At 42.1% G+C, this 10,075-nt stretch overlaps 1 pseudogene; it reads left to right on the top strand.

The window, feature by feature from the left end:
* Window positions 1-7,438: 7,438 nt before the first annotated feature.
* LOC144542380 (uncharacterized) lies at window positions 7,439-9,687 on the top strand (annotated as a pseudogene).
* Window positions 9,688-10,075: the final 388 nt, after the last annotated feature.

Below are 10,075 nucleotides of genomic sequence, written 5' to 3'. Positions count from 1 at the left end.
AAGAATCCAGAAAGTCTAACCAGGTTCAACGGCAAAGTAGTCAGGGGTGGAAAGAGTACAAAAAAAATCTACTCAAGTAGAAGTACTGTTACTTTGATGAAATTTTACTTAAGTAGAAGTGTAGGAGCCATTTGAATTTGAGTAGTATATGTGTTTGTATATAGCTCACTCTGACCACAAGGGTGTAGTATAGGTTCTGCTCACGTGGTGATAGACAGCACAGCACAGCAACAGGTGTTTTAAATGAACAGGTTATCAGTATGAGCCTGTAGGTGATGGGGAGCACGTGGTTCTTACCGTAATTTGTCTTTGTCTCAAACCCAGCATCAAACAAGACTTCATTTATAAGTGGTAAAGTACAGTTTTTGTAAATATTCAATTGTTGCAATAAATGGGAACATCACCCAAAGAAGAACAGTTGTTTTTTGACATTAAGTGGATACGAGTGAAGAACATTCCTTAAGCCACCTACGTTAAGTGACTAATTAAGTTTGTTTTTTGGATAGTCACTACAAGAAGTAAAATTACTGGTGTAAAAATCTACTTGAGTAAAAGTAAAAAGTAGCTCATTTAAAATGTACTCAGAGTAAAAGTTACTTAGTTACTTTTTTTTTTGGGGGGGGGGGGGTGTTATATCATCTCTCCCATGCAATAAAAAAGTACAAAAACATATATAAAGCTCAAACTAGGTTCTTTTTTTTATTAAAGAACACCTTTGCAAAATAAAGTGCATAAACAGAGTCAAACATGTCAATTCAATTATGAGAGGTAATAGTGCTTGTGTCAGTACAGACCATCCCATAAAACATTTTCCAGTAACACAACCATTCCTATCTTCAGGTATCTCTGTAAGCAAGAAATGTGTGTGTGTTATCTAAACAAATCTAAAAGACAAAACATTCTGGATGTCAAAAACTTCGTATGCATCTATGAATGTAAAAAATTCGAACTCTGTATGTTTAATGAACGCATGACATTGATTATTTATACAATGATGAAAACAAATTTTGTTCACAGAGGAAACATCCATCAAAGCTGAAGGCCTGATATCACTGTGCTCTCGGTGTGCGGCTGTTGCAAAACTACACCATTTATGTATACAGTACTGCACTGTATGTATGTTAGGGCTAGGCGATGGGAAAGGGGGGGTATCACAATATTCAGAAAGACTTTTTTGATATTGATATACAGTATATAGATATCTGCTTAGCTATGGAAAATCACATGTTAAAGGGTAAGTTCAGAATTTTGGACTCCTAGCCCTATTTCCTACTTACCAATGATGTTGTCGATTAGTAGAGTCCTTTCTCTGGACAATCCATGCTGTTCTTCATACTAGATACCCGCAGCTCAGGCTAGTTACCCACAAACCAATGCAAAGTAAGTCAATGGGGCCACTCTCCAGTCTGTACAAGCCCTGAAATAAACGCTGAAACCTACTCCACAGTGCACCCAAAGTATGTTTCAGCATTTATTTCAGGGCTTGTACAGATTGGAGAGTGGCCCCGTTGACTTTGTGTAATGCAGTTGAAACCACGTTGTAGCAGCCCCTTGGGTAAACTCACTCCTAAGTTAAATACCTCCACTTCGCTACCTCAATTGGACCTGAATTAATCTGTAATTTCCAATTAACATAATATCTACGTTTTAGCATTAATTTAGACAACAAAATGTGTATCACGATTCATTACATCAAAAAATCCCACAATACGGTAATACAGACAGAAGATAAATGGTATATATCGGTATATTGCCCTGTCCTAATCTATATCTAGATTACAGTTCCTGTTTTTATTTAATCTTTAGACCATTACTCTCTGAACTTGCTGTTTAGTTTGAGCAGGAGCTGGTTTTCAAAATTAGTAGAGTTCATCCTAGCTCGCTTTGCAGTGAACAGCAGTCCAGCACAGCTGAAGAGGCGCTCACAGGCAGCAGAGGCAGGCAGGCCAGTGTTGAGTTTGAGAGACAGTTTTTTGATGTAAGGAAATGAGTTCAGTAGATCCATCTTGTCTGAGACACAGGCAAGGTACCCATCCAGCTCCCCTGTACCTTGTGACTTTCTGGACTTCAGTGACGAGAAGAAATCCTCTTCATCTGATGAGCGTTGGCCGACTTGCTCCATCTCATCCTCTGTCATTTGGTCAAGGTGATGTTTCACATAGGCCAAACCTGTAAAGTGACAAATACACACACAACACATAGAGTACATCTGACATTTAGGCTTTAATTTATGTGGCAACATAATTCATCATAATGTTGACATTACAATAACCAACACGCTTTCCATACTTATGTAGACAGGCTCATTATATTGTTGCATGTATGATATTGTACTGAGTAGGAACACAGTGGACAGCATTGGGATTAATAATAAATAATAATAAAAATATGAACAATATTATTAAGCAATAATATTAAGTAATGAAATCATACCTGCTTCTGTGACATTAGCTTTCTCAGTCCAAGTGGTCTTGAACTTTGGCAGAAGGATTGCTGCAGCTATCAGTTCAGGGTCTTCCATCATCCCACCAAAGCGCTTTTGGACACCATCTTGAATGGCTCTGATCAGTGGTAGACACACCTTGGAGGATGCTTCCAGTCGTCTGAGTTTTGCTTGCAGCTGGAAGATCACTGGCAGCAGCCATCCCATGTGTGTGTTTGTCTCAGACTGAAGGATGTTTAATGCCTTCACCACAGTGAAGATCATTACTCGGTCAAGAGGGCGATTTCAGCGGGACTCAGCCTGTATGAAATAAAGCAAATGTCGACAGATAAAAACTATGTTTTAAATGGGAAGTTTGCCACAACCAAAATTCACAAAAGACAGGAAATTCAAGTTACCACCCCAAAGCAAAACAACTCTGTGCTAAGGATTTCCAGCAATCAGATGCTTTATTTACCTATCTCACTACTGATAATATTGATACCTTGTGCTCATTTTTATGATATGGAATAACAAGTCAAACTCATGTTCGATTCAGGCTGTATGCTCAAGGTGTGTGTATTTATGTACTATTCACCCTGTATGTTTTATATATGGGAAGAGGTGTAATTGAAAATGTAATGGAAAATGTGTAGGAACCTTGAGATGGAACAGTTATAATTCCAAACTGTGAATAGTGATTACATAATATATGAATATCCTATTTAATGAATACTCACATTTTCACCTTGAATTCTTCACAGACATTTCTGATGGCGCCCTCTCCCTCCTCTTGTATGATTCGTATGATCCTCTCCACAGCCATGTATGTCAAGTTCCACCGAGTTTGATTTGGCCGGATGAACTGGAGCTTGCATTCATCTTCCACGATTTCTGCAGCCATGTATGACCAACCTGTTTTGTTCCACATTGCTTGGCATTTCCCAAAGGCTGCACGTGATAGCCGTTTGTATGTATCATTCTGCCCTTCTGCCTTGGCAGCATCTGTTGCAGCGATTAAGTTTAACAGGTGGCACGCACACCTTTGATGTGGAGGAAGTTGGTACTCAAGACCGTTGTCTTCTTCCAGGATGTTGAATGTGTCCTGATGGTTGGCTTGGGGCTCTTCTTCAGTAGAACCTTGGTCTGACTCGGCTTCCTCGGACGGGCTCTGCTCACCAAACACACTGAACGCTTTGATGAAGTTTGAGCCGCTGTCTGTTGTGGTTCTTACCACTTTTCCCCTTATCCTGTACTGACAGTGAACGTCATCAAGGGCACCTGCTAGCACATCGAAGGAGGTGTGGGACCCTCTCAACCTCTGGCACGCAAGTGCAGCGGATCTTTTCTCGAAGGTTTCCTCATCTATCCAATGACAGGTGACCCCGATGTAACTTCTCTGGTGCGCTGTCCAACAATCAGTGGTAGTGGCGACATAGCTGACTCCACTGAGGTGCGACATCACAGTCCTCTTCATTTGAGTGGAAGCTGCCTGTATTCTGGTCCGGAGAGTGGGTCTGGAAATGACCTTGCATTGAGGATTCAGCGTTGATACAAGTTCTTTAAAAGCAGGTTGTTCAACCACAGCAAATGGATGAAGACCCTCGCAAATAAAGTTAATCATGACCTTGTCAACCTTCGCTTGCGGCACACGTCTGGTTCCACCCACTGCCATCAGGTCACATATTTTTGCTTGCTTGCTTGGGGTTTTTTCTGGTTCCAGGGTCCGCTTCTGTGCTGCCACGAGGTCAGCGTAGGCCTTCAGCTTTGATGGATGTTTCCTCTGTGAACAAAAATGTTTCATCATTATATAAATAATCAATGTCATGTGTTCATTAAACATCCAGAGTTAGAATTTTTTACATTCATAGATTAATTCATAATTTCCATAGAGTAATTTATAGACTACATCATGGATGGGCAACTGGCGGCCCCTTAAGTGTGGCCCCCAGATCAGTTAATTTGATCCTGCATATAAGATTACTGAATGAGAAACATTCACCAATATAATGCCTATTTGGCAACAGACAAATTGATGGATATTACTTCTACCTTTATTTTGTTCATAATAAAGACTTTATTAACGAGCAATTGGAAATATCTGAAAGCATGGCGACAGTTGGGGGGGGGGGGACCTGTGCTCTCGATTACCCACTCTGACATTGGACGAATGGGACAAATATTTAAAAATACATTGTCATACAGCTAGTGAGTGATTATATCCAAGCATATCAAATAGTTGGAGATGCTGAGAAAGCCGACATTCACGTGAGCGGTTGGCAATGATTATTTACTATTGGGCCCCAAGTAATAATGCTGGTTGAAGACTGAGAGAATAAGGAGGTGGAGTAAAAAGCCCACAAGAAAAGGTGGTGTCAACGGGCGCATATATAATGCGCCATGCCATGGACTGACAGCACAGGCAATTGATCAATTGTCTTTCCTATCTCTGTGTCTGTCAAGCAAAGTTTACTACCAAGTTAGCTAGCTAGCAAAACTAGCGTGCTAACGTTATACAGACAGGGTAGTGGTGATGCAAACCATTAACGACATGCTGCACAGGTTTGATGCAGAGTTTTTGTAAGCCGATAACCGCATCTCTCTGGGCGAACAAAGCTTACACTGCATAACAAGGCTGCTGCCGTTCTTGCACTTAAGTCAAAGAAGTCCCTTAAATATGGCGAGGGATTCACCTCAAGTTCATCCTCAACTTCAACCAAATCCGATCGGGTTTCAGTTGGATTTAAGTCTGCAGAGGTGTTTTCTAACTCATCCGTCTCCATCTCCTTTGTGATTAAGCGCCAACGTATTCTCGTTGCTGTCTGACTGACCGCCGTTCACCTTCTGACGCTACAGTTAGCCAGGGCCAATAGACTGGACAGTTTCTGGCGCACAGTTCATAGAAAACTTGGGGAAACTTTGGATTTCTTTTACTCTGTAACGGAAGCGATTTAAAATGTAGCGAAATACATTACTTCAAACAAAATATACTTAAGTAAAAGTAAAATGACTGATTTTAAAAATTACTCAAAAAAGTACAAGTACACAAAAAAGCTACTCAATTACAGTAACAAGAGTAATTGTAATTCGTTACTTTCCACCTCTGAAAGTAGTTCATCTGCCAACAACACCAGCTGTTGTATGTGTTGCTCTCGAGGTCACACACTGGAGCAGTGTCCACGATTGGAGGAGAAGACACACAGGGACAACATTAACTTTATGAAGGAGAAAGGAATCTGTTTTGGCTGCCTTTGCATTGGGCATATGAGCAAGGACTGCGATAAGCGCTTGACTTGCAAGGTGTGCAGCCAAAACCATCCCAGCGTTCTTCACATCAACCAAAGAGAGAGAGCAGTCAACACAGACCCAAAACAGCCAAAGAAACCATCGGTGAGTAACGCACTTGTCTCTCTGCAAACATGTGGTCATACAGGGGCCGGGAACAGTGACAGGATTCTGTCCATCCTACCGGTACAGGTGAAGTCCAACAAAGGAGACAAAGTCATACAAACGTATGCATTTCTTGATCCAGGTAGTACAGACACATTTTGTTCAGAAAACCTGATGAGGAAGCTAAATATGAATGGAAGGAAAGCCAAAATCAGCTTACTAACCATGGGCCCAAAGGCATCAGTTTCCAGCTACATGTTGACAGGTTTGGAGATTTCAAGTCTCACCGGGAAACAGTTCTATGATCTATCAAAGGTTTACACCCAGAAGAGGATGCCTGTAAGCACAAATAACATCATCAAGGAAGAGGAATTGTGGCCATAAGTGGCCATACCTGGTACAATTCCACATTCAAGCTGACGTGGAATTGTTGATAGGTACCAACGCCTCCAAATTGCTTGAACCTTGGGAAGTAGTCAACAGTCATGGAAACGGACCCTATGCCGTTAGGACCCTATTGGGGTGGGTTATTAATGGTCCCCTTCAAGGATGCAGTGACGAGCGGTGTGAGAGTGGCTACCCCGCTGCTACTGTTAACAGGATCTCCATAGAAAACCTGGAGGAGTTGCTGAATAATCAGTACAACCATGATTTTAATGAAAGGACATCAGAAGACAAAGAGGAGATGTCAAGAGATGATGTGAAGTTCATGGAAAACATGAAAGATTCAGTCAAGCTTCAAGATGGACATTATAGCTTGAAACTTACCTTTAAGAAAGAAGAGGTCTCTCTGCCAAACAATCAATGTGTTGCCAAGCAGCGCATTCTTGGATTGAAAAGGAGGTTTGAGACAAATGAGAAGTTCCACCGGGAATACACCAACTTTCTCAATGATGTCATCAGTAAGGCGTGCCTGAACATCAGGTGGAACGGTCTGATGGAAAGGTATGGTACATTCCACACCATGGAGTGTACCATCCCAAGAAAGGAACTCTTCGTGTTGTATTTGACTGTGGAGCTGAGTTCAGAGGAAAATCTCTCAACAATCAACTTCTACAAAGCCCTTACCTCACCAGTTCTTTGTTAGGAGTCCTCACACGATTTAGACAAGAACCTGTGGCATTGATGGCTGATGTTCAATCCATGTTCCATCAAGTCAAGGTGGCACAGAAAGATAGGGATTTTCTTCGGTTCTTGTGGTGGTCTGAAGGCGATTTAAAGCAAGAACTTGTGGAATACAGGATGACTGCGCATCTGTTCGGGGCAGTGTCTTCACCCAGTTGTGCTTGTTACACCCTCCGGAAGACTGCAGAAGATAACCAGAACAGTTTCCCTGCTGAGGTAATTGGCACAGTCAATAGAAACTTTTACATGGACGACTGTCTTAAGAGCTTGCCGTCTGAGGAGGAGGCTGTCAAAATGGTCAGGAATTTGACAGCTGTTTGTCATAAGGGAGGCTTCCATTTGACAAAATGGATTAGCAACAATCATGGAGTGTTGCTATCCATTCCAGAAGAGCACAGATCAAAGAATCTGCATGAGTTGGATCTGGACAGAGACCAACTGCCAGTTGAGAGAGCCCTTGGCCTTCATTGGTGTGTCGAGACAGACACTTTCAAGTTCAAGATGGCACTCAAGGAACAACCCCATACTAGACGTGGGATTCTATCTGTGGTCAGCTCAGTTTATGATCCTTTGGGATTTCTTGCGCCACTCACACTTCCAGCTAAGCTCATACTACAGGATCTGTGTAGGAGGAGCTATGGATGGGATGATCAGATTCCCCCAACTCTCCAACAGCAGTGGATCAAATGGTTGAGAGACCTGGAAAAAGTGACAGCATTCAAGGTTGATAGATGCCTCAAGCCGACAGATTTTGGACAACCCATTCGTGGCCAGTTACATCACTTTTCAGATGCCAGTGAAAGTGGATATGGCACTGTGACATATCTCAGGGTGCAGAACAACAGCAACAGGACTCATGTCTCTTTCATGCAAGGCAAAGCCAGAGTGGCACCACTAAAGCAAGTGACAATTCCTCGTTTAGAACTCACTGCTGCCGTTCTTGCCGTTCGAGTGGACACGATGCTTAGAGCGGAATTACAGCTTCAACTTGAGAAATCATGTTTCTGGACTGATAGTACTTCAGTTTTAAAGTATATCAGAAACGAGGACAAGAGATTTCAAACCTTTGTGGCGAACAGGATATCTACCATCTGAAGAGCAACCAATGTCTCACAGTGGAGGTACGTTCATACCACCCAGAATCCTGCAGACGAAGCCTCAAGGGGATTTGAGATGGATCATTTGTTGACAAACAGAAGATGGAGTGATGGGTTTCTGTGGAAAGCAGAGTGGCCAGCTAGCAGCTTGGATTCTGACATTGCTGCTGACGACCCGGAGGTGAAAAGGGAGCTCACAACCAATGCAGTAATTGTTGAGGATATACCAAGTGCCACTCATCAACTAATAACATACTTTTCTGACTGGAAAAGGTTGAAGAGGTCAGATGGATGGATCCTGAAAATAAGGAAGACTCGACTGGAGATGAGTCAAAAAAGAAAACAAATGAGTCATAAGGATGCAGACATCAATGGCAACAAAGTGGAACAGGAAATGCGACGGATTAAAACTGCATTACAGAATTGTGACAGAATACTGACAGAATTTGACTCCAGACGATCTTTCGGGAGCAGAAACATCCATCATTCGTTTCACTCAGCAGGAAAGGTTCCACGATGAATTTGCTGTATTATCATCTGGAAAATGTGAAGTGAAAAAAGATAGCACCATCTACAAACTGGACCCCATTCTGGAAGATGGATTGCTTAGAGTTGGAGGGAGACTGAGTAAGGCAGCCATGCCTGAGGAGACAAAACATCCAGTCATCCTATCCAAAGACCAACATGTATCCACTCTAATACTAAAGCACATTCACGAACAGGTGGGCCATGGTGGAAGAAACCACGTTCTCTCCAGATATATATAATATAGATATAAATATTGGATTACCAGTGCTAATGCAGCAACAAGAAAGATCCTGTCCAACTGTGGCTTCTGCAGGCGCCATAAAGGGAAGTTGGGTGAGCAAAAAATGGCAGACTTGCCTATAGAACAAATCGTTCCTGATCTTCCTCCGTTTACCAACGTTGGAGTTTATTATTTTGGGCCAATTGAGATCAAGAGAGGACGTAACCTTGAAAAGTGCTATGGAGTCATTTTTACATGTATGGCATGTAGAGCAGTCCACTTGGAGGTTGCTTACTCATTAGATACTGACTCATGTATAAACGCTCTGCGCAGGTTTGTTTGTAGAAGAGGGCAAGTCTCTCATTTACGATCCAACAATGGAACCAACTTCATTGGTGCTGAAAGGGAGTTGAGGGAGGAAGGAATAAAGTGGAGCTTCAACCCACCAACAGCTTCTCATCATGGAGGTGTATGGGAGCGCATCATAAGGATGGTTAGACGGATACTAACATCAGTTTTACATCAACAAACCCTGAGTGATGACGGATTCCATACAGTTCTGTGTGAAGTCGAAGCCATTTTAAATGACTGCCCCATCACAAAGTTGTCTGGAGATCCCAATGATCTAGAAGCTCTCACACCCAATCACCTGCTCACAATGAAAAGAAAACCAGTCTTACCACCTGGATTATTTGAGAAGACCGACCTCTACATCAAAAGGAGGTGGAGACAAGTACAGTACATCTCCAACCTTTTTTGGAAACGCTGGCTAAGAGAATACTTGCCTTTGCTACAGGAGCGTCAAAGGTGGAGTAAAGAGAGATGAAGTCTTTTTCCTGGAGACATTGTACTTGTTGCAGATGCTACAGCTCCACGTAGTTCCTGGTTACTCTGAAGAGTTCTAGAGACCTATCCAGACAGGAAAGGACTGGTGCGTTCTGCACGAGTGCAAACCAAGACCAGCACACTGGATAGGCCAGTGACCAAACTTTGTCTTCTTCAAGAAGCTGCAACATAAATTGTAATTGGACAGGCAATTACTGGTGACCTCTGACCCATAGAGGATTTTTTGTGTGTTTGTTTTGTTTTGTTTATTCCTTTTTTACATGAATTTATTGGCTTCATTATATAAATATGTATTGAATTGTTTATGCCCTCCTGCCATTAACAATTAGGGGCCGGTGTGTTGGAGTCATAATGTAGTTTTTTGTTTGTTTTATTTTATCCTTATCTAAAACGCTATGTGACTATATGTATACACATGCAGTTCCGATATTGAACACAGGGTGGAGC

Source organism: Centroberyx gerrardi, chromosome 15 (assembly GCF_048128805.1).
Source record: "Centroberyx gerrardi isolate f3 chromosome 15, fCenGer3.hap1.cur.20231027, whole genome shotgun sequence".
NCBI classification, from domain to species: domain Eukaryota; kingdom Metazoa; phylum Chordata; class Actinopteri; order Beryciformes; family Berycidae; genus Centroberyx; species Centroberyx gerrardi.
This window is presented reverse-complemented; position numbering and strand designations above follow the sequence as displayed.